The sequence below is a fragment of the Gorilla gorilla genome, chromosome 5 (genome assembly GCF_029281585.2).
Source record: "Gorilla gorilla gorilla isolate KB3781 chromosome 5, NHGRI_mGorGor1-v2.1_pri, whole genome shotgun sequence".
NCBI classification, from domain to species: Eukaryota; Metazoa; Chordata; class Mammalia; order Primates; family Hominidae; genus Gorilla; species Gorilla gorilla.
Window position 1 is genome coordinate 47,681,136 of NC_073229.2, and position 14,590 is coordinate 47,695,725.

The 14,590-nt window shown below is 43.5% G+C and overlaps 1 protein-coding gene across 1 annotated transcript in view; it reads right to left on the minus strand.

Annotated features, from left to right (window-relative positions):
* The window catches only part of LOC109027174 (uncharacterized), a 115,534-nt gene that overhangs the window by 93,693 nt on the left and 7,251 nt on the right, over positions 1-14,590 (minus strand). The window lies entirely within an intron of this gene.

Genomic DNA, 14,590 nt, shown 5'->3' on the forward strand with positions numbered 1-14,590 from the left:
ACTAGGAGTAAGGCCTCCTGGGACCAAATAATAAGAACCTGAAGCCTCTTCCAACAGCCATGTGAGAGATTCTTCTGTCCTGTGAATCCCCTGGTCCATTTGAGCCCTCAGACAATTAAGCCCTGGAAGACAACTAGACTGCAATGTTGTGAGAGGCCCTGAGCCAGAAGCACTCAGAGAAACCTCTCCTGGATTCCTGACCATTGAGAACTGTGCCAGATGACAAATATTTGTTGATTTGAGCTGCTAAGTTTTAGGTGACTTGTCATTGAACTTTTTCATTTGCTCTAAATTGATTATAAGCTATTAAACATGTCATTTGCTTTTAATATTTAAGAAAAATTTCCATGGCTATATAAGATATATTTTATTATCATTAACAAAGATCTATTTTTTGATCTTCAACTTGTATGTTCTATTTAAACACAAAAGGAAGATCCAGGCTATGCTAGGCTGATTCTATGATGACACCGCAATAACCACCCTTGGTTACTCAGGTTACCCCAGTTACTCAGTTGACATTAATGCAGGTGCTGCTGTGAAGGGGTTTTGCAGATATATTTAAGGTCCCCCGTCAGTTGGCTTTAAGATGGGGATTATCCTGCATGCACTGTCCGAATCGGGTAAGCTCTGAAAAGGACTGGGTTCTTCCTGAGAATAGAGACTCACAGTGTAGAGGGATTCAGTGTGAGGGGCTTCCTCCACTGTGGGCTTTGAAAATGGAGGGATCATGGGCAAAGAACACTGGTGGCCAATAGGAATTAGAAGTCCTCCCCACTCTCTACTCTGATAGCTTGAAGGGAATAAGGACTTCAGTCCTACGAAAATTGCCAGAAACCGAATTCTGCCAAAGAGTTCTATATAAGCTTGGGGGAGAACTCCAATCTTAAGATGAGCATACAGCTTTGTGAAACCCTGAACAAAGAATCTCTCACACTAGGCCTGGATTTCTGATGAAGGAAATGTAGACAAATAAATGGGTGCTGTCTTAAGCCACTAAGTTTGTGGTAATTGGTTATGGACTAACAGAAAATTAATAAACAGATTCAATAGCTAAACATATGACATTTTCTCCACTGGAATGAATTTAGGAACTGATATGCATAGTAGTTGCATAAAACCAAATGTTTCCTAACTTGCTTTGCATTTTTCATTTTGTGATTTTTGTGTGATACAATTTTTATCACAATCATATTTCATTCATTCATTCAACAAAAATTAACTTAGTGCCTACTATGTGCCAGATATGCTTTTATATGCTGCAGACACAACTTTGATCAAAACAACCCAAAGCCCCTGTGCTTGTGCCTTCCATTCTAGAGGCTTCTTGAGAGTGAGATGGAGCCATTGGAGTGTTTTAAGTGAAGAAATGACACAATCTGACTCACATTAGCAGGATTGCGGACCACTGTTGGGGAAACAGTCATGGGCAGAAGGTGAGGGGACAGAGCTAGGGCCACAATTCAGTAGTGACAGGGTATTGGAGACTAAGGGGAGAGGAGGGCCTGAGGGATGACAGGGACAGAGAGAAGGGCTGGAGAAGCAGGAGATGAGGTAAAGGAACAGAGAGAAAGAATTCTAAAGCAATGGAATTCTCAGACTTAAACACAGTGTTTTATAGATTTTTAATGCATTTATCCGCAGAGCCTGACGCAGTGTTACTTACGCCTTGGCCTTTAATACATTCTATGCGGCTGTCCAAAAACTAATTGCCTCCCTAAGATAAACAGGTTAAAAAAGAATACCAAGTGTCCCAATAAAATATGCACATAGCTTATATGTGAATAATTCATAAAAATAGGCAGGTGCATGGGTCAGCCATTGTGGCTCATGCCTGTAATACCAGCATTGCGGGAGGCTGAGGATCGCTTGAGCCCAGGAGTTCAAGACCAGCCATAGCAACATAGGGAGACCTCATCCTTACAAATATTTTTTTTAGAAAAATTAGCCAGGAGTGGTGGCACAAGCCTGTGGTGCCAGCTACTTGGGAGGCTGAGGGAGGAGCATTGGTCGCATGATCCCAGGAGGTCGAGGCTACAGTGAGTCATGAGCACGCCACTGCACTCCAGCCAAGGTAACAGAGTGACACCCTGCCTAGAAATAAATAAATAAATAAATAAATAAATAAATAAATAAATAAATAAAGGCAGTGCATGAGCACTGGTGAAGGGCACCTTGGCTGCATTGAGCACTTGCAATTTTGAGGTGATTAAATTCTGTACAGGCTCCTGGTTGCAATATGCGGTAACACATTGTGCTTTGTATCGAGATGTCCTGGACTCGCGCACACAAACTCAGGACTATGAAATAAAAATAATTTAAAAATACAACGGACCAGAGTTACAGATACATAGTCTGGGAAAGTAAAACTTAGCTTCTTGAGTCTAATTGCAATGCCTTTACACATATTTATATGTAAAAGGTCCAAAAATCACCTCTTTTACAAATTAGATTCGTGGTCATTTAGGGGTTACCAAGATTGTGCTACCCACTATAGCACAATCAGAGACACACCCTGAGGCTGCGGGACACGCGGAGACCCTCGACCGGACAAGACCCCCAGGCGCCTATACCGGATTCCATTTTCAGTTCAGGCCCAAATCCCCGGGAGTTGGTTGGGGTAGAGGCGGGGCTCAGTGGCTGCGATCCCAATCCCGGGGACAGGGTCTCACACCCTCCAATGGATACACAGCTGTGACCTGGACCCGGACTGGAGCCTCCTCCGCGGTATGAACATACCCTACGACGGCGCCAGTTATTCGTCCTAAACCAGGAACTGCGCTCTTGGACGGCAGCGGACAAGGCGGCTCAGATGCCCTGGCGGAGGAACATGTAGAGCTGCTCAAAACCTACCTGCAGGGAAGGTGGGCTGAGTGGCTCAGCAAAGGCCTTAAGAATGGGAAGGAGACACTGCAGTGCGCAGATACCAGCGGCCACGGGGCGCCTCCCTGATCTCCTGCAAATGTTCCCGACCCATCTTCCAAAAGAAAGGGAGGAAAATGGGACCAACGCTAAAATATCCCTCTCCCTCTTGTTCTGAGGAAGAAGAGTCCTCCTGGGTTTCAGATCCTATACCAGAGAGTGACTGAGGGCCGGCCCTGCATTCTGAGACAATTAAAGGACGAAGTCTCTGAGGGAAAGGAGGGGAAGACAATCCCTGGAATACTGATTAGCAGTCCCCTTTGACCCCGCAGCAGCCTTGGGCACCAGGAATATTCCTTTCAGCTTTTGTTATCTGCCTCCCACTCAATGTGTATCTGTTGGTCTGATTGAGCTCTTCTGAGTCCCTTGGCCTCCACTTGGGTCAAGACCAGAATTCTCTGTTCCCGCCTCAGACACTAGAACTTTCCAAAGAATAGGAGATTATCCTAGGTGCCTGTGTCCAGGCTGGGGTCTGGGTTCTGTGCTTCCTTCCCCACCCCAGGTGTCCCATCTATTCTCAGGATGGTCACATGGGTGCTGCTGGAGTATCCCATGAGTAATGCAAAGTGCTTCAATTTTCTGACTCTTCCCCTCAGATACCCCAAAGACACACGTGATCCACCACCTCATCTCCGACCACGAGGCCACCCTGAGGTGCTGGGCCCTGGGCTTCTACCCTGTGGAGATCACACTGACCTGGTAGCGGGATGGGGAAGACAAAATTCAGGATGCAGAGCTTGTGGGGACCAGACCTGCAGGGTACAGAATCTTCCAGAAGTGGGCAGCTGTGGTGGTGTCTTCTGGAAAGAAGTAGAGTTACACATGCCATGTGCAGCACGAGGGGCTGCCAGAGCGCCTCACCCTGAGGTGGGTAAGGAGACAAATGAGGGGTCATGTCTCTTCTCAGGGAAAGCAGGAGTCCTTCTGGAGCCCTTCAGCAGGGTCAAGGCTGAGGCCTGGGGGTCAGGGCCCCTCATGTTCCCCTCCTTTCTTAGGGCCATCTTCCCAGCCCACATTCCCCATCGTGGGCATCATTACTGTCCTGGTTGTTCTTGGTGCTGTAGTCCCAGGAGCTGTGGTCGCTGCTGTGATGTGGAGGAATAAGAGCCCAGGTAGGAAAGGGGTGAGCTCCGAGTTTTCTTCTTCCATAGGTGGATTTCAAGCTCCAGATGGAAGTTGGCTCATTTCCTGCCTAGTTGTGAGGCACCATCTCCACACACATTTACCCTGCTCAGATGCCCTGTCAATTATTACTCTTTGGTAAAGCACCTGTGAAATTGAAGGACAAATTTATCACCTTGACTGTGGTCATGGGAATCTGACTCCCAGCAGTCACTGGTCAGGGGAATGTCCCTGCTGAGGACAGACCTCAGGAGGACAATTGGTCCAGCTTCAACACATCCTCTTCCCTCAGGTTTCCTGATCCTGACCTGGGTCTGCAGTCACAGTTCTGGAAACTCCTCTAGGATCTCATGCCCTGCTTCCTCCCTGGCCTCTCACAGGTTGTTTTCTTTCCTCATATGGAAAAGGAGGCAGCTATGCTCAGCCTTCATGTAAGTGTGGTAGGGGTGGGAGAGTGATCCCTGAGATCCTTGGGATAATGTAGACAGGAGCCCATGGGGGGACACACCCACCCCACAATTCCTCCTTTAGTCACATCACCTGTGGGCTCTGACCAGATTTTGTTTTTGTTCCACCCCAAATGGGAACAGTACCCAGGGCTCTGATGTGTCTCTCAAGGCTTGTAAAAGTGACACCTTAGAAGGACTGAAGTGAAGGAGGAGTTGGGCCAGATAGGACACAACTAGGCTCTAGAGAGTCTTTGATTTGGAATTTTTCAATGTGTGGTGGGATGTTCAGTGTCACCACTTACCATGACTGACTTGAATTTGTTCGTGACTATTTTTTTCTAACACTGCCTTGTAAGGGACTAAGATGCAACGTTTGCTCATGGCTTCTCTTTGAGACTTCAAGGGCCTCTGGTTTTTTTTTTCTGCCAAGGCGTCTGAATGTGTCTATGTCCCTGGTAACAGAAGAGAAGTGGGGAGACCAGCACACCTTCATGTCCACCATGACCCCTAATATCATTTGGATCTGTGTCTCCACCCAAATCCCATATCCACTTGTAATCCCTAATGTTGGAGGTGGCTCCTGATGGGAGGTGATTTGCTTATGGGGGTGGATCCTCCATGAGTGGTTTAGAACCATCTCTTTGATGCTGTTCTTGTGATAGTTCTCACAAGATCTGGTGTTTGAAAGTGTGTGGCACCTCCCTGCTGTCTCTCCCTCCTACTCCAGGCATGTCAGTCATGCCTGCTTCCCCTTAACCTTTCAGCATGATTGAAAGTTTTCTGAGGCCCTCTCAAAGGTTAAGCAGATGCCAGAATCATACTTCCTGTATAGCCTGCAGAACCACGAGCCAATTTAACCTCTTTATAAATTACGAACTCTCAGGTATTTCTTTATAACATTGTGAGGATCAACTAATTCAGAAAATTGGCACCGGGAGTTGGGTATTGCTATAAACGTAGCTGAAAATGTGGAAATGGCTTTGGAACTGGGTAACAGGCAGAGGTTGGAAGAGTTTGGAGAGTTCAGAAGACAAGAAAATGAGGGAAAATTTGGAGCTTCCTAGAGATTTGTTAAGTTGTTGTGACCAAAATGCTGATAGTGATATGGACAACAGAGTCCAGGCTGATGAGGTCTCACTTGGAGATGAGGAACTTATTGGGACCTAGAGGAAAGGTCACTTTTGTTATGCACTGGCAAAGAACTTGGAGGCATTCTGCCCCCTCCCTAGGGATCTGTGAAACTTTGAACATGAGAGTGATGATTAAGGGTATCTGATGGAAGAAATTTCTAAGCGGCATAGCATTCAAGATTTGGCCTGGCTGCTTGTAATAGCCTAAGCACATATGTGTGAGCAAAGAAATGACCCAAAACTGGAACTGATATTTAACGGGGAAATTTAATACCCAGGACAATTCCTAGTGGAGTTGCAGGAGCAGGACCCCTGCCAGGACTACTAAATGGTAGAGCCACTGGCAATGTGCAAGCTCAGCCTGGAAAAGCCGCAGGCATTCAATTTTCACCCATGAGAGCAGCTATATGGATTATGTTCAGCAAAGCCATAAATGTGGGGCTGCAAATGGCATTGTGAGCCCAGCACTTGCACCAACCAACATGCTCAGGATTCAAAATATAGAGTCAAAGGAGATTATTTTAGAGCTTTAAGTATTAATGTCTGCTATGATGAGTTTCAGCCTGTGAGGACACTGCATTCATTTCTTTTGGCCCATTTATTCCTTTTGGAATGGAAATACATAATAAATGTCTCTTCCACTGGTGTATTAATATTTTAGAAGTAAATAACATTTTTTTAAAATTTTACAGGCTCAAAGCTATAAGAACTTACCTTGAGTCTCAGATGAGACTCTGGAATTTTGAGTTGATGCTGGAACAACCTAACACATTTGGGACAATTGGGAGAAGATTATTGTGTTTTGCAATGTTAGAAGAACAAGAGCTTTGGCTGGCTAGGGACAGGATGCAATGATATAAATATTTATCCCTTGATACCTCATGTTAAAATCTGATGGCCACTGTGGGATGCGGGGCCTAATGGGTGCTGTTTGGGTCATGGGGACCAATCTTTTATGAATAGAGAGATACTGCCCTCTCTCTGGAGTGAATGAATTGTTGCTCCATTATTTTCCAAGAGAGCTAGTTGTTAAAAAGCGCCTGGTAACTTCCTACTCTCTCTGTTCCTCTGTTGTGATCTCTGCACATACCAGCTTCCCTTTGCCTTCTGCCATGAGTGGAAGCAGCCTGAGGCCCTCACTAAATGCTCAAATGTTTCCAGACATCACAATCCTGAGCCACATGAGCCTTGTTTGTATAAATTAGTCAGTCTTAGACATTTCTTTATACCAACACAAAATGGAATAAGTCAATCTTCTCATCACAGGTATGTGTCTCTGGCAGCCAGCCCCATTCTCAAAATATGCAGTATCCATTCAGCCAAGAGTCCTCTCATCAGTATTCTAAAAATACTCTTATCACTCAAGAGTCTAAGGTTTTTTGGAGAAACCAGGGACAATGACTACATGTTTTTGTTATACCTCAGATTACCCGCTTTTCTTTGACCACATATCTTTTATAGGAAAAGGATTATAACGGTAAAGAGGTATTGGCATATTATCAGAGTCTCATTCAGTCATTCAAAATTAGGCCAGTTTATCATCCTCTTGCATGAATATGTCTCCCAGAATGACGTCACTCAGCTTTGCGGACACCACTCAATATTACCAGGTTCCAAAAACAAGAATGGTCTCAGGGACATATGGCTTCACCCTTTTAGGCATCCAGTATAATTGAACTAAGAGACAATATCGTCTCTTGCGCACACCACTTTTGAGGAGTTAAGCTAATGTTGAATTTTCCTTATCACATAACCCTTTGATTTATTCACTTTCCCTCAGCCACTATTCCTCCCTCTGTCCCTTTATATCAGTCTTTTCCCATTTTGGAAGTGACATTAGGTTTGGCTGCTGTGCTGGCATAGACTGCAGGCAGCAATAGTATTCTAGCATGTCTTCCCTCAGTCTACTCCTGATCACAGAGGGTAGGTTACACAGGTTAGGAACTAGTGCAGGCTATCTGACCACCAGGCTACATAGCTCTACTTATAGTTCCAGGCTACATAGCTCTACTTATAGTTAATCCCGACTTTGCCAGATGAAATGAAGGCACAGCACAATCCTTGAGTTGCTTGGGAATTCTTACATATAGGTGTAAAAATATAGTTATGGTTTTTGGCTTAGGTATAATTCCTGTTTCTGGCCCTTTGATTTGCATCCCTATTCCTGGTACCACTGCATGACATATGAAAAAAGAAATTTGAGGTGAAGTGTAGTCATTATTCCAGCATCCTCTCTCCTTAGAAAGAATTGTATGTATAGTCATAACAGCATCCTCCTGATCCATAAGGACAAAGAGAGGATGCTACCTAGTGGAGTCACTCTTGTAGCCCCACCCATGTTGACAGTGAGCACATTCATAAAGATATAAAAGCCAGTCCTTCATGTTTATATTGCCCGACAGTTACATTGACACGTTTTAGACAACCAAAGTTTCAGTTGACCATTTCAATTTTCTAGCAAATTTTCCCCTGAGGAGGACATGTCCCTGTGCATTGTTGGCTGTTTGAGGCTGTGAAGTGTGTTTTCTTGTGTAAAGAAATGGGACTCAGCAGTCCAAATTGGTACAATCTCTTTTTTTCTGGTTCTTTCATAGCCCTTGAAGCATTGACACCTACCCCTGGTTGAGCATAGCCCAATCTAGAGTCAATGACTTTCCTGTTAAGATCCACTGGCAGCTCCTTTGGGGTTGCTGGAGTCAGTCTGGCTTGCCAGGTATTATGATCAAAGCCTTCCCACTAGAGAATATGTCACATAGCCATCTGCTGCCTCTGTCTGTTTTCTTGACCAACAGTCAAAACAGAGATTATGAGAAATGAGATAAATTACCAAAATTGTGAACAAAAGAGAGATTATCACTAATGACCCTTTAGAATTTAAGAAGGATTTTAATTGAATACTCTGAAAAATCTGGAGCCAATAAGTTAGACCACTTAGATAGAATGGACAGATTCATACACAGATAGAAATTGCCAAAACTGGCCAGGCGCAGTGCCTCACGCCTGTAATTCCAGCACTTTGGGAGGCTGAGAGTGGTGGATCACGAGGTCAGGAGATTGAGACCCTCCTGGCTAACACGGTGAAACCCCGTCTCTACTAAAACTACAATAAAAATTAGCCACTCATGGTGGTGGGTGCCTGTAGTCCCTGCTACTTGGGAGGCTGAGGCAGGAGAATGGCTGAGCCCAGGAGACGGAGCTTGCAGTGAGCCGAGATCACGCTACTGCACTCCAGCCGGGGCGACAGAGCGAGACTCCGTCTAAAAAACACACACACACGCACAAAGAAAGAAATTGCCCAAACTGACTCAAAAATAAATAGAAAATCTGATTAGAACTCTACACTAAGTCAGTAATTTTAAAACCTTCTCACAAGGAAATGCCAAAACCCAGGTATCTTCACTGGTTAATTCTATCAAATATTTCAAAAGCTCCTTCAGACAAGAAGAGAGGAGGGAAGACTTTCCAGCTCGTTTACAGAACTGGTATTACCCTAATATCAAAGTCAGAGCAAGACTCACAAGAAAAGAATACCAGAGCCCAGTATCAGCAATAAACACAAATGAAAACATCCTCAACAAACATTGGCAGACAATAAAATGCCATATAAAAAAGGGTTACACTCCACGACCAATTAGATTCATCCTACGAACATAAGGTTGGATTAACATTTGAAATCGATTAATGGAATGCACCATATTAATGAAATAAAAGAATAATTATCTCAAAAGATGCAGAAGAAACAGTTGACAAAAACATTAACACCACTCATGTGCATAAGTTTCAACTAAATAGAAATGGAGGGGACCTTCCTCACTCTGATAAAGGGCATCTAAAAAAAATCCGCAGCTAAAATCATGCTTAATGAAGAAAGACTGAATGCTTTTCTCCTAGGATAGGGATCAATGCAAGGATGTCCAATCCCACCACTTCCACTTAACATTGTACTGGAGATTGTAGCCAGTGCACTAAGGCAGAAAATTAAAAATTAAAGGCATCCAGATAAAAAGGAAAACATAAAACTCTATTCACAGGTAACATGACCTTGTCTGTAGAATTCACAAGCAGATAAAAGCCTGCTAGCACTAACAAATGATTCCAGAAGGGCCCATAGGATGTAAAATCAATATAAAAATTAATTATTAACATATTTCTCCATACAAGCAATGAAAATCTCAACTTTCCTATCACCGTAGTTACCAAAAGGGTGAAATAGGAATAAATTTAGGAAGAGAGCAGTGTTTGTTTACTGAAAATAAAAAACATTACTGAGAGAAATTAAAGGTCTAAATAAATGGAGAGATGTGAGTTGGAAAGCTCCATAATATTGTTAAGATGCCCGCTCTCCCCCCGATAGATCTGTAGGTTCAACACAATCTCTATCAAAATCCCAGCAGGCATTTTATAGAAAATTGACAGAGTAAGCCTAAAAATATATATGAAAATGCAGAGGATGCAGAAGAGGCAACACAAATTTGAAAAAAAAAATGGAATGTCATATAAAACTACAATAATCCAGACAGTGTGAAACTGAGAGACATAGAGATCAATGAGCAGAAGTGAAAATCTAGAAAGACATTCTTGCATTGTTTTGTCAATTGATTTTCAATGAAGTTGCATGGGTAATACAATGTGACATTTAACACCATATAAAATATCAGCTCAAACAAATTAGAGACATACAGAGCTAAAATTTATGAGTTAAAACTGTAAAATTTCTAAAAGAAAATATAGGAGAAAATTTCTGTGACTTTGGGTGGTTAGGCAAAAGATTCTTAGATAAAATAACAAAAGCATGATCTACAAGTGAAAAAAAAAATAGAGAGAGAAATTGGGCTTAGTTAAAATTTAAAACTTGAGTGCTCCAAAAGACATCATTGAGAAAATGAGAAGACAAGCCACAGACTGGGAGAAAATATTTCACAATTTATCACAAATTACATTTGTGATGAAGAACATGTATCCAGAATATGTGGTAAGTTCTTAAATTCAGTGTAGGAAGACAAGCAACTCAAATGAAAATGAGCAAAACAATGCAAATATGCTCAACTGACTTTCACAAAGCACAAAAGCAATTCAATGAAGGAAGGAGAGCTTTCCCAACAAAGGGTGCTGGAACAACTGGACAACCACAGTGGAAAGAAAAAACCTGAGCCCGAACCTCACACTTAATACAAAAAAAAACTCAAAATGAATCACAAGCTCTAATGCAAAACACAGAGTTAAAATTACAAACATTGAGCCAGGCGTGGTATCACAGGCCTGTGGTCTCAACTACTCGGAAGGCTGAGGTGGGAGGATCCCTTGAGCTCAGGAGTTCAAGGACAGCCTAGGCAAGATTTTTTTTTCTAAAATAAATAATAAAAAAATTTAAAATTTAAAATTATAAACCTTTTAAGAAAAAGTCATCAAAACTAAGACTGGACAAATAGTTCTTAGACATAACACCAAAGGTGTGATCCATAAAAGAAAAAGTTAATAAATTTGATCTTATCAAAACTAAAAACTGTTGCTCTGTGAGAGGCCTATGAAAAGCATAAAAAGACAAGCTACAGCATGAGAGAAGACATTTGCAGACAACATATTCTGTAAAGGCTTGTATTCAGAATATATGAAGAAATTTAAAAACTCAATAGTAAAAATGAAATCCAAACACACAATAGGCAATGATCAAGACATGAACAGACATTTCACTGAAGAGGATAAACACTGGGCTAACAAAAGACGTTGAACATCATTATCCAGTAGGAAAATACAAATTAGAACTGCAATCATGAGAATGGCTGAAATACAAAATAAAGGCAGCAACAGATGCTGGCAAGGATGCAGAGAAACTGGGTCACTCTTATATTACTGGTAGGAATGGATTTTAAAATGGTACAGCCGCTCTGGAAATGGGTATTACAGTTTTCTTCAAACTGAACATGCAATTTATCATATGACTAGCAACTGCTCTCCTAGGCACTTATTTCAAACAAGGGAAAACTTTATGTTCATGAAAAACCTGTACACAATACTCTTGCAGCTTTATCCGTAACACCTTCAAACTGGAGTTAATGCAACTGCCTTTCAGTGGGTGAGTGAGATCTGGTGGTTGAACTCATAACTGAATCACACAAGTGCCTTTTCTCAAGGCTACCATCCTGCTTCTCTGTGCAATAAGTGTTTATGCATATTTCCCACTTTCTCACAAAGAATATTGAAGACATGTACTCAGGGATCAAAATTTAATAAACATAAATTTTTACTGCTCCATCAAAGATAATCTTAAGTGGGACTGCAGTTTGGTGATACTGCCTTGGTTCTGCTAAGGTGCTGGGTGTGTTACCAACCTTGCATTTGCAGCATTAATAGAAAAGTCAACATAATGAAACAGGCAGATGGAATCTTGGTATTACTGTGAAAACACGTTTCCCTCCAGGACTCTCTGAAGGGTGCTCAGGGGGCCACACTTTCAAAATGGCAAAGATCAATTATGGTTCCTAGTGGGACACAATCCCAAGCCTATTCCGATTCATCGCTCTCTCGCTCTCTGTTTTCCCTCATTCTTCCAACTTATAATTGTATAAATTTTCAAATATCTAAAGAAGCTGAAAGAATACTGCAGTAAAATTCAAGTTACCACCCTTCCATATTTGCTTAGTATCTCTTTATATACATGAAAGCAGCTGTGGAATGATGGACAATAGAGACCCAGAAGCGTAAGGGGGTTGGCAGTGGGTGTACAGTAGAGGGGTTTCTTGGTGGGTACAATGTGCCCGGCTCCAGTGACAGATGCACTGAAGGCCCTGACTTTACCACAACTCAATATAGCACTGTGGCAAAATTGCACTGGTGGCCCATGAATGTATATGGATTTAAAAAATAAAAAATAAAATAACATATCTCTTTATAGATACAGGTAGATATTTTGTATAGCGTGTGCGTGAATATGTGTGTGAATGTGTGTGTGTGTGTGTGTGTGTGTGTGTGTGTGTGTGTGTGTGTGTAGAGAGAGAGGCAGCACGAATGAAGAGATTAAGATTTTGTGACTGAACCATTCCAAAGTAACTTAAACATAAAACATGCATGGATAAATGCGTCTGCGACAACAAACCTGAATACAAACATGAAATAATATGTCTATAAACACATTTCTAGATAGATAGCTTATGAACGAATTCCCTACCCCACCTCCCTTACTGGTTGCCCTATGAACACAGGCAGGCAGGGAACAGGACCCAGCTAGGGTCCCTCATCCTTCTCTTGCTTTCAGACAGGCCCTGCATCCACTCCTGCTGCACCGAGGGCTCCCATCCCTCCCTTGGTCCATTTCACAGGTGCTCCTCTAACTCTCTCTGCCTCCACTGCCTTACCTGGGTGGAGCTGAGGCTGCCCTGACCAAGAGCAGCACCACCCATCTGTGTCCCCAAGACCAGGAAGTTAGGAGGAACCATGCAACAAGGTCAGGAACTCTCCCACCTCCACAATCAGTCTGAACTGATGGCAGGAGATGCTGATGATTGCTTTACTCATCCTCAATCCCTGTTCATTTATTCTTCATTAATTCATTCCACATGTCCCTAGCAGTCACTTCACCCCAGAAGCCGACTGACCTCTACTCTTCATAAACAGGAAACGCCAAAGCACTCTCCGCCACCTCCCTATTATCACCCTTCAGCTCTGCATCATCACATGTGGGCTCTAACTCTGCAGAGAAGATGTTCCCCCACAGGGTCCACCCCTGAACATTGGCCCCAGATGTCCCCCCATCCCTTCCCAGCCCTTTCAGTGTTGCCGTGAATCTGTCCGTCACTGAGAACTGGCGGGGCGATGTGGGGGAGGAGGGGAGATTTCTTGGTGCTGTGTCAAAGCATCAACACAGACCTCTCCTTCTCCCCTGAACCTCACACTCTATCTCTTCCCAGACACTTGAAATAAAACCCAGACCAGAAATGTCTTTTTAAGAGTTAAATATCTATAGTATAAAATATGAAGACAGAGTAGAATGGGGTAATGCAGGAGAGTCGGACAGGGGTGAGGGGACCTCAAGGTGCCAGGAAAGCTGGTCCTGGGCTCCCCAGGAGAAGTCGTCACCAGGACACTCACTCATAAAGCTCACCTATAATAATACAATTACTGCATATGTAATACATCAAAATATAATAAAATAACAAAATAACAAAAACTAAATGGCACAGCTGCAAACACCTCATATATGCTAACCCTTGTCATTCATCCAACCACAAGAAATAATTGCTATTAGTTTCCCCATTTCATAGATGAGGAAACTGAAGCACCAAGAGGGAAAGTGCTGGTGAGACCTGGGCAGGGAGTTGAATCCAGGCCACCTGGCTGCAGAGTGTAGCAGCCCTCAGTAGAGCCAGTGGACCCAGGAGATGACACCAGAGACTGAAATCCCAGCTGTATAGTGCCCTGGTGTTCTCCTGTCCCAACTGGGTGTTGACCTGGGCTTTGTAGGCTCACATGCTCTGGAGAAAAGAGAGAAACCAATAAATGCTCCCCTGGATGCAGAGTGCTGCTTTTTATTCCCTGAAGACTTCTCCCTCCTCAGTCACTCCAAAATCAGATTCACCCTTTCTCTGAGGGAAGATGATGTCCCCACTTTTTTCTCCCTCCCATGGCACTTTTCCCAGCCCCTGCCAGTCCCCCTCCCACGACTCCATCAACATCAGCACCTGCCCTGTACCCACCACCCATCGTGCAGTGAGTGAAAGGACCCCAGGACTAAGGAACAAGACCCAGGAGGAAACTCAGTGCCCTCCCCTCCTCTCAAGCCTGACCAGCCCTGACACAGTGGGAGCCCTCCCCAAAGGAGCCCCTGGCCCTATCTCCATGTCCTTCCAGTCCTCGGCTGGGTCACACACAGACAGGGTCCTTCTCCACCTCAGTCCCCAGGCCTTCCTCATCTGCAGAGGCACCTGCACACCAGGGCAGGCCCTGCACATTCTGCGTTCTTTCCTCCACTGG